The following is a 19,807-nucleotide window of genomic DNA, read 5'->3' on the forward strand; positions in this document are numbered from 1 at the left end:
CAGGGCTCTGAACAACCTGACTGAGTTGAAGATGTCCTTGCTTATTGCAGGAGGGTTATATTTGATGACCTTTAAATGTCTGTTCCAACACAAATCATCCCATGATTAAAAATTTAGCTCAAAATATAAATAATAAACTGTAGGTCTATTATACAGTCATCCTGCATTCTTAAAAACATATCATATTTATAGTGCTTATAAAAGGACATTTACTCCCTGGATGGGACTCAGCTACCTAAAATTAGCAGTGTGACACCAGGTGTGATGGTGTCAGATCAGGTGTGCAGGCACAGCCTGGTGTCCAGGTCATTTCTCCACTGACCACTGCTCACAGAGCTTTAGCTGGGCAAGTTCTGCCCTGGTGTGTTGGGAAATTATACTTTAATGCACAGGCAAGATGAGCAGGTCCTGAAAGTTCAGTGTAAAACACATTTTTAAATTATATTACTCAATATCAAAAGATGACAAACATGATGCACAAAGATGAGCTCCAAAAAGTTTTGGGTGAATTTAAGAGACAGAGGTATGCAGAGGAGAACATCTGAAGATCGGAGCTATGTGGCAGTGTCTTTTTAGGAGCTCATGTACAAAGTGCTAAGTTTTTTACACTTATGGATGAGGTAAAACCTAAATTCAGATTTCAAAAAGGCTTATAAACCCCCATACTAATCCCTTGAAGAATGGGTCCAAGTTTACCTAATGTTAACATTTAACTGAATAATGCACATTATTGTTGAAAAACACTTGTAGATGAGTTTTCTGCTCAAAGCTTTTGTGTCCATTTGATTTCCTTTTCTCTTTTTTCCTCCAGAGAGATAGCTTGGTTTAATAGAGGTTTCTCTGGAACTCTATAAACCCTGTCTTACAGGTGACACCCTGCACCCCACAGGGCTCCATGACTTAGAAGGACAGCCTGAACCCTCCCAACTCCTAGCAGGAAGCTAGGAGCTTGCAGAATTGCCAATTCTGCTTCTCAAACGATGTTTAAAAACCCCAAAACAATAAAACCTACGGTTCCATCCAAGGCAAGTAAATAAGCATCCAGTTTGTCCCCTTGAATTTGTCAGAGCTGACAGGGAATGGAAAAAATACCCAAAGTGATACAAAACATATGGCCAGGTGAAATGGGACAAAAGTTTGTTTAATGTCACCACCGATTAAATCCTGCATCTGTTAACTGGTTCTGACAGTAAAAGTCTAAAGACACAGCAAAACAGACACCCATCACTGCTTGTATTTTCTCTGAAGTAGTCTGTTGGAAAAAAAAAATAAGGTTTCAGAAGATGTTAGATCAGGTTCTGGGAGCACAGGCTTTAATACTGAGAATGAGAGGCTTCTTTTCACACTTGACACCATGCATTAGTTTGAGCAGTGAAGCTGGTTTGTTTCCTTTCTCACTTTTCTACAGAATAATCTACTGAACACATTAGCTTCACAGGGTTTCCAGCTGGGAGATTCTTTACCATCTTCTCTTGCAACATTGTGCAACATGCCAAAGTTGATGCCTAATTCACTTTAAATATTTTAAATCTGAAGAAAATAAATAAAATCAAACTTCATATTACTAAAAAAAAAACCTTCTCCTTTTCCATCATGTCTACATTGTCCTCTTGGGATATAAAGGAGCTACAAAAAACCCTCTCATATTTACATATCCACACAACCTAAATCAACTCATTTCTCACTTCATACAAAAATCAATTTTAAAATAGTTGTTTTCCTTCATTTAAGAACTTGTATTTCTAATGAAAAGTTAAATTAAAAAATAAACGAACAAAAAAATCCAATCAAACCCCCCCTACATAACATTTCAAAGACAATCCCAGATGAAATTTTATGAAGGAAGAATCACTTTTTTGACCTGCTAATAGAATTATGACAGCAATAGTGTATTTTTAAGTTGACATACATTTAACTTCATCTTCCAGATGAGAAACTGAATTGTTTTTAACAGAAAACATCCCAAACCAGAGGTATCATCTGAAACAATTCTTTTAAAACACAGATGGGGATCTTCATGGGACTTCACAACACTGAAGTCAGAATTCCCATCTGTTCTGGACTATTTTTCCATGCTCCAAGCCACACTGCAAGATTTCAAGAGATCCAGGGAGATCTTTAGAGCTAAGCTAGAAGACTGAGAGGAGGTTCTATGGTTCAGAAGTTTGGGTATCTTCCAGCTCCCAAAACCTCCTGTTTGTGCAAGAATCTCTTGTATGCAGATCAGCAGAGTTACTTTCAGCAGTTGACGTTCACGACAGGGACAGACATGGAAATAAGGACAACGTAAGTACAGAACACATGTGATGAAGTTCACACGTTTGAATGCCATACTGTTTACTCAGGGAGAAAATCTAAGTGTGGCAAACCCATGCTTTTGGGGAAAAAAAACTACTTTCATTTAGTACATTGAAAGTTAAGGCAACCCCTCTTAGGTACAAAGAGGAAGTTTATGCACAGAAATGTCTATGGCACGAGTAGATGAGACAGACCCACTCCTGAGCTGGGCTAAAGCCATCAGAAGCGTCCCGGAGCCGGAGCCGGGACGGCGGCGGCAGCGGGGACTGAATGCCCGGGCTCATCCCAGGCTTCTAAACACTGCACCAAGCAAAAGCCTCTCCAGCCAGCCTCCACTTCCTTACAAACTTTTTTACACTTCTTTGGAGGGGAGGGTGGCACAGTACCCTGAAAGAAAAACCCACCTGTATCTTTCATCCACGGCAAACCAAAGGGAAACAGGCACCCAAGTCTGCGGCAAACACGTCCTGAGCGGCGGCACCGGGAGCCCCGATACCCGGGTTGCCCTCTCGGGCGGTGGTGGCCGGCTGCCGGGAGCGGACCGCCCGCTCCCCGCGCCCGCCGAGCCGCTGGGCGCTCACGCTGCGCGGGATGGAGGCGGCGGGCTCGCCCTGCCCGCACACGGCATTCTCCCCTCCCCGGTGAGCTGCGAGGACATCCAGCTTCGAGAGGGCGGGGGAGAGTGAACAGATGGTTTTGCTGAATTAAAGAATAGGAACAAGGAGTATCTCGTCCCGCTCCCGCCCGCGGCTCCCGGCGCAGCCTCCCAAGCTCCGCCCGCTCCGGGGCGGTGCCGCAGCCCGAGCGCCCGGCACGGCGGGCACCCAGCGCCCCGCCATCGGCACCCAGCGCCCGGCACGGCGGGCACCCAGCGCCCAACCATCTGCACCCAGCGCCCTGTTATCCGCACCCAGCGCCCGGCACGGCGGGCACCCAGCGCCCCGCCATCCGCACCCAGCGCCCGGCACGGCGGGCACCCAGCACCCAGCCATCCGCACCCAGCGCCCGGCACGGCGGGCACCCAGCGCCCCGCCATCCGCACCCAGCGCCCGGCACGGCGGGCACCCAGCGCCCAGCCATCCGCACCCAGCGCCCAGCCATCCGCACCCAGCGCCCGGCACGGCGGGCACCCAGCGCCCCGCCATCCGCACCCAGCGATCCGCACCCAGCGCCCGGCACGGCGGGCACCCAGCACCCCGCCATCCGCACCCAGCGCCCCGCCATCCGCACCCAGCGCCCGGCACGGCGGGCACCCAGCGCCCCGCCATCCGCACCCCTGGGCATCCCTGGTGGTGCCGCATGGCTGCGCAGCGAGCTTGGACTGGGCGCTCTTTTCACGCTTACTGCTGGGAAACACTTTTTCTGGTTCTGTTAAACAAGCAGGTATAAACACCTGCTCGGCAGCAGTCAGGAACGCAGTTTAAACACGTGTCAAAATGTGGCGGTTTTGCCTTTACAAAACTAAAACCAGATATATCTTAAGTGTAACTTATCAGTCATCTGCTTTGTCTGTGTTTTCCAGAAATCTTTACCTTTTAAGCATTTACAGACTGAACCAGCACTATGGTTGCTCTGTGCTGAAACCAATGTTTTCAGAAATGTCTATCACAGAAATAGCACATGGCTTAAAAAGCTATGTAGTACTGTGTCTTCCTGTCACTACTACTGCCTACTACTATATTGCTCTTGGAGACATACTGCTCTGGTCTTTCTACAGGGGAAAAAATGTGCCCAAAGGGAATGAATTGGATAAAACCACTGAGAGAAAAACATTCTAGAGTATACTTTGCTTTGTTGAACGTGTCTTAGCTCTGGTTCTTGCTGAATTTCTAATGAGTCTTTTAAATTTCTAGATCACAGTTAAAGCCTGTAAAGTGAACATCATAGTCACATTAGTCCACCTAGATTGAACCTCTTAATCTGATCACACTTGCAGCTTTTTCACCACCTCTGCCTTCAAGACCGACCAGCCAATGCACTTATTGTTATAGAAAAAGAGTCCAGCAAAAAAAGGGTGCTGTGAAGTTTACTCATATAATCTTTCCCAGTGAAGTCTAAGCAGGCCTCTCAAGTTGTACTAATAACAATATTTTGTTCTACACTTCAGCCTAAGGAAAACTATTTCATTAAATAAAATAAGAACTTTCTGAAGAAATAGATCAGGAAAATACTTAATGCCATCATTTTCAGAAAACACACTGTATCACAATTTTGCTCATTAGAATTCTACTGTAAACTAAGAACTGCTTCTCCCACAAGAAAAACAACAACAACAAAAAAGTCCAAAATATTGTGCAAATGTCACATTCAGAGATTCAGAGAGAGAGCAGGAGTGTACCTCCTTTAGAGATGCTTACTTAAAATTAAGAGCGTTCATTTTTTGAAATATCACTTGTAAAATGTCTACCTCTGAAATTCTCCATTATGGTATCTATTTACAAAAACAACCACAGTCACTAGTTGTACGTATTTATAATAACTTTTTAACAGCAGGAAGTTATGTGGTGTTAAAGTGAACTTCATAAACTGGTGCAAAGTCAAACAAAACTGCTTACTAAAAATACTATAAAAACTAATTTGAAATTCACTTACCTGCTATGAACTTGGAAGAGTTTAAAAAGTGGATTGTAGCAGCAAAAAAAACCCTTGTCAATACAAAAAAGTCACCAGACAGGTTACATTCATTGAATCTCCTCTTGTTTCAGAGATTCAGAGCAGTTTGGCAGCATTATGAATCGCCAGGGTGTGTCAGTGAAGAGTTGCCATGCTCTGGATGGTGTCCATTTGGGTTGTAATTCTGATGGTGTCTATTTGGCTTGTAATTCTGACATCCTGGTGGTGCTTCAGAAATTAAGCATGAGCATTTGATTTTAATTTCTGGTTTGGTTTAATTTAAAAAAAAATAGCAAATTCCAGCATCTTCCATGAATTTCCTGCTTACCTCTTGCTTTCAAATAAATTTTGTGACTTTTAGTGAAGTCTCAAATATCATACAGAAGAAGGGACAGCAAATTAATCAAGTGGGGAGCAGTACTGAGTTGTTGTGTTCACCTACATCTGTACACCATGTGGGAAGTTGAGATTGTGTCCAGATACCAGCTGCCTGAAAGCATGCAAGAGTTCTTGAAGTTACTTTCTTATGTTACTATGGAAACTGCTTTTAGCATCCTCATTTATAATCTCTCTAACTTTGCTCTTTGAGAAAGACCCAGTTAGTCCAGCTTAGCACTAGGGGTAACATCTGTTCTGGTGTCCTAAAAAGAAAAAAAAGTTTCCCGACTCTTTCCTTACTTTTACAAAAGAGACATCAGCCATCATGGTTTCATTGGCTCAGTATATGATGTAGGGCAGTCCCTGGGCTCAGAGACATGCTGTGCACACCCAAGATACTAAAGAGTGGGGGTGCATTCCATGGTTTTGTCAAATAGCTACTGTGATAACACTGAAATAATTTTGTTTTGCATGACAGTAATAAAATAAGGAGAAAGCATAGGGAAAGGGAGGGAAACTCTTCCGCCTGTTCACAGCTGCAAGCACTGATAATTCTCAAAATCCTTACTGTGATGGCGCTTGACAATGAAGCAAAACCAAAGTATCCTCAGATTTATCACAGTATCCCACAGCCTATGCCTAGGAAATCAACTCATTGATTGCTTATAAAGAATGGCAGCAGATGACAAATGCATTGGCCTGGATTACATATTTAGATGTTTTGGATGGCACAGATTCCACAGTTTGTGAATTTGGAGAGAGAACACTAGATGTGAGTCCAAGATTGAAATTGCTCATAATCTCCTTATTCTGCAGAAATCATATGAAGGCAAGATTGAAAGCAGCTACTAAAATTTAGGATTATATATAAAAATACAATCATTCCTATTTTGGAATTAAGAACATGTTACATCATATTAAAACCACTATTAAAAGATTTTGAAATGCCTTCCGAACAGTGTGGAAGATGATAATTTTAATTTCTTATAAACTAAGGAAGAATTTGTCAGTCAAAGCCAAGTTTCTTCGTCTTAAAACAATTTTTAGGTTCAGTTACCTAAACAGAGGTATCTAATGTGTTTGAGACATCCTTGAAAATCCCATCCAACTCTTTTCTAAGAGGAGATAAGCCAGAGGAGTGTGGGTCTCCAAAAAGCAGTCTAATAGAGGATATTATTTGTAATAGAGGCTAGAAGCTGTATACAACTCAATTATTTTAAAGACATAGCTGGCTCCAGATTCAGCTTCCCCTATATTGAAAGCAGTAATTTTTTAACATACTCTGCATTAAACATAAGGCTTATCTACTTTTTCAAGTATGTTATCTGGCCTAATAAAAGATACTAGAAATTTTGTATAGAAACTTTGCCTTACCTGCCTTTTGACTATTACAGCAGGAGCAATGTGACCATTCAGTGAAGCAGTTCTTTCAGTTCGTGTCTTATTTCTGGGGGATGATTTTTCCTAGGCTTCTGTGAGGCTCTGAAATGCCTACGTGAGGTTCTTTCTTGTTTTTGGACTTCCTCTGAGTTTCTAAATCATGATCAGCTTGTATTTAATTTACCTAAAGGTTCCAAAGAGACATCTAATTTGTGAGACAGAGAAGTATTTTGCAGAGTCTGGATCCAGACAATAGATCCACGCTTCTCCCTGACTCCACAGTGTGTGAACAATAGTTGTGGTCATGTCCCCTCCTCTTTCTCTAACCAATTCCATTGCTCTCACTCTCTGTGGCTGAGAGTTACCCCAAAGTCCAGGTAGCACACAGCATATCTAGGTAGGACTAGGTTTATCTTGATGTTAGCTTTCTTTCTGAGGGTTATAGGAAATGTAAACCACTCTTTCTGTAGCTTTGCTTTGCCAACTTCCTGGACAACAGCCAGATGAGTGTGAGTTGGCAGAGTTCTCAGCCAAAAAATCCAATGACATCCTGGTTGGGACCAGCAATAGATCAGCAGGAGCAGGGCGGGGATTGTCCCCCTGTACTCAGCACTGGTGAGGCCACACCTCAAATCCTGTGCTGAGTTTTGGGGCCCTCACTACAAGAACGACCTTGAGGTGCTGGAGTGTGTCCAGAGAAGGGCAGTGGGGCTGGGGAAGGGTCTGGAGCACAAGTCCTCTGAGGAGTGGCTGAGGGAACTGGGAGTGTTTGCCTGGAGAAATGGAGGCTCAAGGGTGACCTTATCACTCTCTTCAACCACCTGAAAGGAGGCTCTTGCCAGGTTGGGGGTTGGCCTCTTCTCTCAGGCAGTCAACGATAGGACAAGAGAAAATGGTCTCAGGTTGTGCCAGGGGAGGTTTAAATTGGATGCTAGAAAAAATTCCTTCACTGAAAAGGTGAAAGGCATTGGAATAGGCTGCTCAGGGAACTACCATCCCTGGGAGCATTCAAAAGGTGTGTGAATATGGCACCTGGGGACATAGTTTTGTGGTGGATGTGGCAGTGCTGGGTTGGCAGTTGGATTTGATTATCTTAGAGGTCTTTTCCAACCTTAATGATTCTACAATTCTATGAATAAATGCATATGAATTCTATGAATGAATGCGTAGTAGAGATTATTTTGAAGTTGCCAAAGAAGATTCTGTGCTTTTCTATTCACAACTCATGCCCAGAGTCTTCTGCCATCAGCACATAAGGCCACAGGAAAGCTCTCAGAAATCCAGACAAAGTTAGAAATTACCCCAGAAGGCAAGAGACTCCAGGTAGCAGAGGTGTGCCTCACTTCACTAGTGTAATGGAAGGTGTATAAGGAACAGCATTCTTCACTGCAGCAAAGGGGAAACTGAGGCAGCAAAGGGAACTTGTTCAGAAAGAGTGGGAGCTATGGAGGAAGCTCAGTTTGCTATTAGGGCTTTACCCAATGTACCTTACAAAAAATTTTATGCAAGATGGAAGCAAGCTCACATTATTGTTCCCTCCGGAGATCCTGTGTTTCTCTGACCTACTGTCATCCAGAAAGAACAGGGCTGACCAGAGCCAGACCAGGGATGGGAAAGCTTCACAGCCTGGTGTATAACACAGGTTTCATCCTCCAAACCACTTCTGGCATCTCTCATGCTTTCCCATGGAAGCCAAGAGAAGGCACAGCCTACATTGCTGACATTGTTCCTCAGAATACAAATATTCAGTGCAGATGCTGATTGAAAATAACAGAGCAGAGGAAAAAAGCTCAAAGGACTACAGAAGACAGGTCTGGCATTCCACATGTTTACACTCCTCATAATTGGATTTGTCTGGGACAGCCCTTCCCCAGCAGAAGTCCCCCACAGATCTTCTCCATCCTGACCCATTGCCTGCACATACCCTAGAAAAACAGATTACAGGCACTTCTCTCTCCACTCTGTCAGCACCCCCATTCCCATACTAACACTGGAAAACAGGTTGGCCACAGCCTTGCCCAGAGGCACCTTCTGTTTCCTTCGTTGCCTGGCCACAATAAAGGTGGCTCAGAGACAAGAAAGATTTTGGAATATTATTTTGCAGTATGCCAAATAATAAAGACTAAAAATCATCAAGCCTTCCTCTGACAAAATGGACTTTTTAAAGGTCTGGTATTTAAGCCAGGTTTCAGTTTGCACTGCCCTGCTGGGATACCACACCTTCAGGTGGGTGTCTGAGTAACCATGTGAGTGACAGAAACAGAGAGGACTATTTGTGATGCTTGCCATTGCATATTTAACTCTTGCAAACACATCTGTTCACTGTGTACCCAGGAATTAATGCCAAACAGTATACAGCCTCCTTAACAGCCTCTACTACATCTGCTTTTTTATAGTCATGCTATAACCCAACAGTTGTTTTCATCAACCCTGTCTACTTCCCAAATTCTTGTGTCAGTCCCTCTTACACCTTGAGGAATTATGCATCCATCTCATCAAAGCCCAAGGGGCTGCAGAAGCCTAAGACACCGATCTAGAGCTCTTCACCCCTGAAACATTTTCTGATCTGATTTTTCTTTGGGCAAGGGTTTTCTCCTGGGCAAGGTAACAAAACTTGTGAGTTTCCTGATTCTTATTCAGAAACCACTGCTTGAGATGAGGAAGGCAAAGCTTTGTTCTGTCCAGCCATCCTGCCCTCCACCAGTGATTGAGACAACTAGGTACCAGTCAGAGCTTGTCAGTAATTCGGTAGCTGAGGCAGTTTGCTTTCTAGCATTATCTCCAGCTCAGCTGAAATCTGTTATCTCCCTACTTATGACACAAGCCAGCAGGAATGTTAATGGAAAATACTGAGCAATTTGTCAGTTCAAGCTAGCAATGCACACAAATGTCAGATCTGCCACAGGGAGAAGGTAGGGCCCTGAGCTGTTTTGTATTTCTGAACATGCTCTTGCCACAGTGCTATATCTTAGTTTTCTTAGCAACTGCTTAGCTGTTCCTTTGAAGATGAATTTTTATACAGTAGATCCATTTCATACTGAATGTGAGACTTGCTTCCTTCAACTGGCAGACTGTTTTCAGCAAAAGGAAGGAGGCAGGTGTAGAGCCCACCAAGACCAGATGCACAGAAAAATAGACTAAGGTGCAGAAAAGGATGAGGGGTCACCACAGAGGAGGATGAAATTACATCAATTGAAAGATTGGCAAGAGTCTTCAATTTGTTTCACAGTATGGAGGTTATCTGGTAGCTGGAAAGTAGTGTTTGTATTAGAGTGGGAAACTCACTTGTACCCTGTGGGTAATTCCTCTTGTTCCTGGACATTCTTGGTAGCAGCTTTTTGTAAGAGACACTGATTTGGGCACCAACCATTTGAGCCATGCTGGTTCTGTACGACCCTGAAATATCTGATGCCCTGTTTTCACTGCTGAAGGTACCTGTGCCATGCACTTAAAGCCACTTCTGTTATTTCTCAACACTGATAAGGTACATTTTAGAGCAGACAGCTGCTCTGTTCAACTTCAGTAGGTTTTCTCACGTGTATAGGACATTGGCTTTGTCTAAACTACAGACCCATAGACACCTTCCATGCTGTCAGGTCCAAGAGTATAAACCTTGCTTAATATCCACACAAGATCTTAGCTCACAATTCCTGCCTTCTCCTGTGCCTTGGTTTGGAAGGAGAACTAAGCATAAAAATCAGCTGCTTGTCTTGAATTACCCTGTCCATATTCCTGGCTGGACATCCAGAAGCCACAAGGCGAGCAGTGATCGGCTGAGATATGGACTGAGGCAGGTCAATAGCGTGACTGAGTAGTAACAGGGATGGGGAGATAAAGGGCACTCAGGTTTTGGGATCTGTCCCTTAGAACTTATCAGCAGCTGTTACTGCTTGTGCTCTGGTTGATATAAAGGGTCATGTCCCTGTTCAGGATGTAAATTGGTGTAGATGTATTGCCCTTATGTTGCTTGTGTTCTTGATGATGAGTACTGTAGTCTTTTATCACTATTTCCTTAGTAAGAGGAAATTCTTTTTGTTAGGCTTTTTTCTTCCTTTCTTTTTTTATTACCCAAATCTCTAGTGTCCAGCTTAATTCATTATGTGACAATCAAAAATTTCATTTATAAAAGCTTTTAAATATTTGAAGATGCTTCAAGCATGACACCAGTTAAAACTGACATGAAAAGTTCAGAAAAAGAGCTTCAAAATTACTGGTTTTGTATAATATGCTTTTTTTTTTTTAAGCTAAGTGAAGAGAAAGTCAAATTATGTAAATCTGGAAGCCTCAGAAGTTAAATGAATTTTAAGTAACTTTAGGTTTTAAAATGGAACAATGTGCAACAAGCCCAACAGTGGAAATACACATTGTATTATACAATATAAAAAGACACATTTTGTGTCATTCTGAGAATTTAATTGATATTTAAAAATCTGGCTAGGGACTCAAAATTCCCAGCTAGTAAATTTTCCTATATAAGTCAGGAACGAAAAACATTTTTTCTAAAGGGCTGTCCCATTCTTGCCTCTTTCTTAGCAATTGGTCCTGAAGGGGAAGTTTTTCCATCAACACATTCTGCTTTCTGGAGGATGAAAATTATTTCCATCCATTTTCAAGCAAAGCACAGTCTGTCAAAGCATAGTAATAAGATTTCCAGTGCAACACAAACTGAACCCCTTATGACCTGGTATCTCAAAGAGTTTAAAAATAATATTTTCAGCTCCATAATTGTAATTACTCTGATCACTTCCAATTCATGTACTTAGCACTCCAGTCTATCCTTATGGAAAAAAAAAAGGAACTCCTTATGGAAATCTTCCTCCCTTGCTTACAATTCCCTGCAGCAAAATGCTTTTTTGCTAGAAAAATATGTCCTAGCTGGACCAAGGTTTCATTCTTGTCAAAAGTATAAGTGGAATTCGAAAATGCATCTCTCATTTGTCTTTTGGTTGCTTTACCACTGCCTTTTTTTTTTTCTCCTAGGGTCTCTCCCAAACGTTCTTTTCCTTATTCTTTCTGTGTTACCCTTCTTCAGGTAAAATCTAAAATCTTATAAGCGTGTCATGATGGAGTGGGACTAAACCTTGACTTTCAATTTTCAGGATAAAATTTTAGTTTAGCTTAATAAAAAGATTTTTTTTTCTCTGAAAGTTTAATGGTAAAAATATAAAGTTGGTGCAAATGGAGGACAAAGATGGTTTCATTCTCAGAATGTTTTTGTCAGAAAAATTGTCTCAGATTATGTTCTACAAAATCATCAATTCCATAACATTTTCTACCACTCAAGAAAAGCAATGGTTGTCTTATTTCTGAATCACTGGTTTGTGAAGCTGTAGTAGGTGATAGCTTTGCAGCTGGTCTGTGAAGACATGATGAGCAGTGAAATGAATGGTCTCTGGTCTCTTTATTTTTATTAAATTAAAACAGTTTTAATTGGTCAATGCATTTTGTTCTATGAGAAATTGAGAGAGCTGCTATTTCTTTGATTCCAAAATTAGAAATCTACAGTCTCTCACAATTTCATTAAATACCTATAAAACTAGAACTAGCTTCCATTCTTCATGAAAAATATATCTATGCATCAAGTTCATCTTTTGACATAAAATTGTCTATCAGCATTTACCCACACAGTTCACATCTATATCTCAGATGTAGCCAAGGCATAATTTGTGCTTAATTTACAGAAAAAAAAAAAACAAAAACATGTTACAGGCATTTCAGAGTGTTACACATCCAGAAGCATGTTTTAAGCAGACATAATTTGTAAAATATTTATTTGCTTCCATTTCCCTTTAGATCTAATTGTAGAACAAGATTTTGCAGCAGATGTAACACTCACTGCCAACAGGAGCAGCCATGTTACGTAAGGCAAAGGTTTCTTACGAAATTCAGTAGATTTTTTAGCAAGATGACAGCTGTTTTTTCTTGGCATTAGTGATCACAAATCCCTAAGAGAATACTTAGGAGGCTTTATGACAATCCTGGCCAAAAACATAATTGAATGAGATCGACATTCACATTTTGCCAAAACCAATTTGCTGAATACTTGTCATGTTCCATCGTTAGCATTGCCGCTTTCTGAAAACAAGAACAGACATCTCTGTCAAATGTCTGCCAAGCCTGTGTCATAACTTTAACAATAACCAGCAATCCACAGTAGAAACAGCTGGTAACCAGCCAGGTGATCACCTGCATGGCAAACATCATGTGAAATGCCCAATGTTTCCCTGCTTGTCTCCTCAGTGTCCCAGTGGAAGGCCAAGACACACATCCCTTGCACTGGGATCTGCTGCAAGGGGGGATGGCAGGTTTGCCCTGATGTTTCAGGATGTGTCCTCAGACAAAAATTCCTCTCCTAACCCAGAGTAATGACCCAGATTGCAAGTTAATGGGTACTGCAGTGTGGAGGGATAGAATGTAAGGAGATAAAGATAGTGCAGAAGGTAATCTCACACCTGAGGAGATGCAGCTGTACTAATCACCAAAGATTAGGAACAGCCCTGCCCTTAATAGGCCACAGCTGTGTCCAGTTAGAAGAAGAGCGCTACAAAAGAGTGGGTTAGCTGCCTGGGGAGAGTTGGAGTTTGTTGGTTGTGCTGTGAAGAGAGATGGAGTTTGTTTGCAGTGCTGAGAAGAAGGAGTTAGTGCTGTGAGGAGCTGCCCATGGAAAATCACCCAGAAGGTATGGGAACTTTGTAATATGATGACAACACTCCAGCACCTGGACTGGGACTCTGAGGTTTCTGAAATTCAGCTCTGCTTATGTTGCTTTCTTTATTTCTACCAGTGATGGAGCTCAGCTCCTGTCACCTGATGGGCTGTTGAGACTTGAGGGAGCAGGACTGTGCCAGAGGCAGGTATTGTTACTGTGCAACCACCACAGCTTCTGCCATTCATCTCAATTCCATGACTTGAGTGCAGCAGAGCAGTGTTGGTGTCTTTGGAACTTCAAACATCAAAGAGAGTGGATTTCTTTGGGGTTTGATTTACACTTATTCTATTGAAAGAGGAGTTTATCTCCTTTTTGTGGTTATCCTAGAAACTGAGCTGTGCTGGGGGAGGAAGTGGGATTGGGCTCTGGGGCTGGAAGGAAGAGCATCTTCTCTCTGCCAGGTTTCTGCCAGGAGTATGGAAGCACAGCACAATATCTATTCCCTCCTGGAACAGAGTGCTCCTTGGATATGGCTACTTGTATGGGATGAGAGGGAACATCTCTTGCTGACATAGATTCAGTGGTAGAAAAGGTAGACTTTAGCCTTTATGACCAAGATTAGGCTATATTTGGTAAAACTATGAACAAGACCAATATATACCTGTGGAATAATACCTGTATAAATCTGAGCTATATATATTTAAAAGGAATATATTTTCTAGATGAGTGTTATTCTCAGTCTGTCTCAAAATATATCAACTTACCTTATAGGGTCCCTAAATGCTTGCAGGATCAGTGATAATTTGCCAAAGCCCGATGCATTCAACCCAACCACTAGCAAAGTAAATTCTACAAAACCCTCAATTACAGGTATATGCATGTGGAAGAATCCTTAACCTAATGAGCAATAATCCTTGCAAAGCATAGGCTTTAGTTTTTCTGACAGAGTGAGTCCCTTGACAGTATTGGAATGTAAAAGCAGAGTTGGGAAATATTTATGTGCTGGGCAGGTGTTAATTGCTGCTGAGTTTACAAATGACAATTACATTTTAACAAAATGTGGAAAATTCAATTTTTTTCCATCCGCCCCTTAGAAAAAGGATAACAAATATTCGAATGGTAGTGCTTAAATATCCCCTGAATTTATAGATTATTGTGTTCTGAAAACACAATTTTTCTGTAGCATGTTGCAGATCTCTGAGAGAGAGAAGTGACATAACATGCAGTAGAAAAGCCTTAGTTAATATAAAAGAAATAGATGTTGGATTCCAGAATATAAGGAGAGGAAAGACAGCCTTGCATTTTTCCTTATATCCTCGGGTTTTCTGCCATTGGACAAATTCTCCCATGAATCCATCCTCCTTGCCCTCATTATTTGGTTTTGTTGATGGGGATTTTCTTTTGGGTTGTTTCTTCAGGTTTTTTTCATTATCTGGGAAAAGGGACACTTTTTGTTCACCACCCAAGAAGTTCCAGACCATGACAGTGACCATGAACAATACCCTTGGGGGCTGCAGAAGTAGCAATGGTTTCTTGTGTTTCTGAAGGTAAAATCTTGTAGCAATTTTCCTACCTGTTCCTGTCGAGTGCAGCCAAAAGATGGCAGCATTTTACTCAGCATGGGGGTGTAGCCTTGGGATTAATCACAGGCTCCAATTCAACACCCTTTCTGAGAGGAAGCAAAAAAAAAACTTCTAATGGAGTAGACAGAATTTCGTTTTAATCCTTGCTGAATATTAATTGTACCAAAATGTGCTTATACCATAAGTAAGAATAATTGCTATTGTTTTTTTTCAGTAGTTTAACTTAAAATTGTTGGACTATTATTTGAAGAGATTAGAATTAGATTTATTTTCTGCATACTTTTGTGTCTCACAGCTGTAGTCAGTCCTGAAATTTCATCTGATAATTTTGGACATGTGAAAGGAGAGATGTGGAAAATTTTGATAACTCCATAGGATTTTTCTGTGCAGTGAAACCTATATAGATTTTTTGTTTGTTTGTTTAATAGTCAGTTGCAGCAATCTTTCCATTCCCATGTGATGCAGATCAGCATTATTTCAGTCACAGAAATGTAGAAAGTGAGGCCAATTTTTGGAACTGTGGATGCTGAGAATTTTAAACTTCCTGTGCTTAAAGGTACAGACCCACAAGAGAACACTACAATTGACCTGAGGCTGTGGAGAAGGCTTCCAAAATTGATTAATAGCACTGAGGTTATGGGTGTGTAGTTGGTTAGAAGTGTGTAATATCACAAGATGGAAAACTTAAAGTTTGGGGGTTTAGAATATAGAAATAAATATCAAGCAAGGCGGAGGTTTTAGGGTGGAGGCAGGTTGTTCTTCTTTACCTTCTTCCTTCTTCATGGGTTTGGGTGATGTTTTGTAACTGGACAGAAAAGTCCACATTCTGGGCTTCAAGGGATAGAAGTTACATTGTCCACATGTTACAAGTCCACATTGTGGGCTTTGAGTTATTGGGTTAAAAGGAAAAATAATCTAGATGTCATTTCTTAATTGGATAGTTTAGTCTTAAAAGACCTTGTGACAAGAGATAGTTAGCTATTTTGTGCCTTGCTAATGAAAGGCTGCAGAACTCATGGTTGTGAGGCTGTTTCACTGATAAGAAATAATAAAAACCTGAGTCCAAACATGAACTATCATGTTTGGACTCATCTCAAGTGCCTTCAATCCCAACCTTGAGCGCCCACAGAGTTACCCAGCTTCTTAACTAGTGCCCTCTTGGCATCCTTTATTGGATATCTGCATACATTTTTCCAAATGCCACAAAGCATTCCTGCAGGTGTGAAACACATTTGAAACCCCAGCCTGAAGTGACTCATGGTGTACTAGAACTTTCTGTACATAATTGCCTTTGACTCTGGACCACATTATAAAGGGAGCTCAAACCCTTGCAACTAGCTTTACAAAGCAGGTAGCTCAGCTGGCACTATAAAACACATCAGGTTGTTTACATCTTAATTAGTAAAAAAAAAATGAAATATTTTCTTTTTCCTCAAGGGTTTTGTTTTTTTCACCCACAAGTTTATCAACACTAATGGTTTTGCTGAAGTCCTTGCAGTTACTTTCCAGATGACATCTTGCAGCCTCATGTAGGTAAACCAGCTAATCAATGCCTGGAATACATGCACTTCATTAGAGTACTTAGATTTAAGGGTATTAGTGTGCAACAGCTTGTCTGGCTTTGTCTCAAACCCTTTCAGAGTTGCTTGGCTAATTCAGATGAAGAAAACATTCTTCTCAGGTCTGCTCTCTCTTTGCCTTGAGGCTCCAAAAGCCTCCTGGATACTGATTGACATTTTGAGGCCTATCAGAGTAATTAAGAGGGCTGAAATTTTAATTTGTAAATGCAGCCCTGGTGTTGTGTGCTGAATACTTCATCTGTGAGGCTGGTAGATGTCTGCACTTGTAGATATTGGATCAATACACCAGTGCACATGCTGCAATGACACAGATGAAAACTGTTCAAGCAGTCTGGAACTCATAGGTTGTCCATTACCATCACTACAGAGTCACCACAGGGGCTGTGGGCAGCAGGCTGTCACCAGCACCATGCAGAAAATCTTTTTGTTTGCTGGTTTTCATCATCTTTTAAGACAAGGGAAAAAAGGCTTTCTGCTTAAAACAAATGGCAGGCTGTTTTGCACTGGAGAAAAAAAAATGATTGCATGGGAATGTAAAGATCTTCAGCTGATCCAGACAGTGTGTGAGAGACCAGCCAAAATTGCTTCTACTAACAAGCAATGGGTTTCAAACTTTTCAGGAATTCATTTTATAATATGCTACAAAAAAGGTCACTCTATTGAAAAGGTTCTTCATACTTTATTGATGGCAGAACTTTATTCAATATGATCACTGCGTGAAAAAAGACTCCTCAACCCCTATTATCTGTAAAACTTGTTCAAGTTTACATGACCATTATATCTGGGCTATAGAGAAACTGAAAATAATCAAGGCAGAGGGGACCAATGGTGTGAACAGTCACTGTCCTGAGGAGCAGAAGAAGTTAAGGGGTCCTGTAAATCCTCATCCCTTACCTGTGACCTGGCCAAGATGATATAATCATCTGCTTTTTACTCCTGGAGGGGTCTGGCTGCAACCCTTTTTCTTTGAGGCAGAAGAGAATAATATCACTCATGCACAGGGCTTTGGCCCTGTGAGGTTAAGCAGTCCAACCCTGGGCTGCTGAGGGGATGTTAGAAAGTTTTCTATGCCATCCAAGGCTTTTAATTTGATTCTTTTTAACCATCAAAGCAAATCTGAGAGTAGCTGTGACTGTTAGTGACACTGAAATAACAGTCTCAGTGGAAATACAGTCTTAGCACATGGAATGAGTCAATCCACTTGAACGTAATTCTAAACACAGAAAATATTGTCTAGATATTTATGGGCAGTGAGCCTAAAGAGTCTGTCCATTTGGCCAGCCAGAGCCTCCAGGGGGAATGGAAGTGAAGTTGAATATTAGGGTCCTCCCATCTCCAGCCACTAACAAAGGCTTTCCTTTCAGAAAGAAAGCAAAGCTCTGGACCCCCCTCTTTCTGACAAATGAAAGAAACACATTACTCTTTCTGCAGACTGGAGAACTGTTTTTCTTCAGTGTGGTTTTTCTTCTACTTGTAACCTAATTCCACCCTGTCCTGAATATGAATCACACCAGAGTTGATGGAGAACACATACACACTTGATGCAATTTAACCCAAGTTTCTACACACATAATTATTGGGAGTCTTCCCCTGGGATCCACTGGCATGGCAGCAACCTGAGAAGGCAAAAAAACTGGAAATAAAATTATTCTGAAACATTTTTCTATGTCACAGTTTTGTGTTCCTATGTGTATACATATATCTCCTGAGTGCTATCATTTTGATTTGGACACAAAGTCCTAAAAAATGCCACTTAGGAAAAAATCCTTGGTATGTTTAGTTGCAATTTCAAGCCTGACACCAAAGCAACTGGACAGAAAACTGAAGGAACTAACTTCTTCTTTCCAAGTTTTCATGTCACTCAGGTGTTGATTTAAGAACCTAATTTTCTTTTGTCTAGAAAAAATAAACTAGCTTGATGCACTTTTTCTCATTCCCAAAGTTTTGTAGCGCATGTTTCAATGGGTTATTTTGTGACAAGCACTTCAATTTTACACATTTCTCAGAACTACTGGAGAAAACTGATGGGCATCTCTGAACATTCATGAAAGCCAGTAGATTTAATCCAAGATTTTCAATGATTACAAAGTCTGTTCCTCATTTGCGGGCATTTGCACCTAGAGTGTTTTCCTCACTGGAACAGAAAGGCAAGCCACCTTTTATTTGTGTGAAATCTGAGTGCAGGGTGTCATAAGCATTACAAAATTTCAGTGTTGGTTCTTGTTTCTCCATTACTTCACCCCCAATTATATTAGACTATCAAAGAAAGAGGTGCTACACTTCCACCTCAAAGTTCTACCGACTTCATTAGCAGCCTGAATATCCATCAAGGACAAGGTTTCCAGGATTTCCATTTATCATGAAGAATAATAGCTGCTTTCTCTTGGTCCTCTCAAGAGGACTGTCAGAACATCTGCAGTTTCTAATAAAAAGTGAAAGAGTACTGCTCCAGTTAAGTTGAGAAATAAAAGCTAGTAAAAACCTACTACAGATTGCTAAATTCCATCTGATTAGCAAGAGATTACATTTTCTTTTGCTGTCTCTCTGCATTTAGCTTTCTTCACAGTATTTGCATTAGCAGTACAGCTAAAATGGGCACTTAACCAAATAACATGGTTTCAGTCATGCATTTCTATTAAGAGGAACGTTCTAAAAGTTAGTCTGCTGTACTCTTGATGATTTTGTGTGACTCCAGCTGCTAATTAGAAGTGGTGGTGGCCAGCAGAGCAGGGTGAGATCATGTCTCCTGTAACAATTGATATTCTCCTCCAGAAGCACTTTATCTCTCCAAGCCTCTGCTGGAGTCATTGCTACCACTTCCATTGAACTGGATGGGGCCATTGAGTATGCTTTAAGAAAATAGAGTTTACATCCAAAGAAAGGCTTGACAGGGCTTGGGCTGCAACAGCCAGATGTGTGAATCTGAGACCTTCGCTCCATATCCACCAAAACCAGACGGGCTCCAAACTTTTGTTTGATGGGAAGTTCCTCACGCCCTCTCTGGCTCTGTTTCTGCCTGCACCCAGAGCAGTGCCTGTCAAGCAGTGAGTGGCTGACATTGGCCAGTGTCTCAGAAGAGTGCAGAGATAGTGGGCAGGGATACTGAGCTGCTCATGGCACCAGCTGCACTATCACACCTGGTTAGCATCACTGAGCCATGGAGACATTCACACAGAAGTCCCTTTTGGGACAAGATAGCTGTTCTCACCTGAACAAATCAGCTGGAGGAGACTTCATCCAAGCTGGAACTGTCCTTGGATTCCTGGATTCATCTCGTGGGCTTGTTTTCCTTTTACGTTGAAGGGAGCACAAAATCAGAATCTCAA

The sequence above is a fragment of the Fringilla coelebs genome (genome assembly GCF_963513975.1).
Source record: "Fringilla coelebs genome assembly, chromosome: 2".
Lineage (NCBI taxonomy): Eukaryota > Metazoa > Chordata > Aves > Passeriformes > Fringillidae > Fringilla > Fringilla coelebs.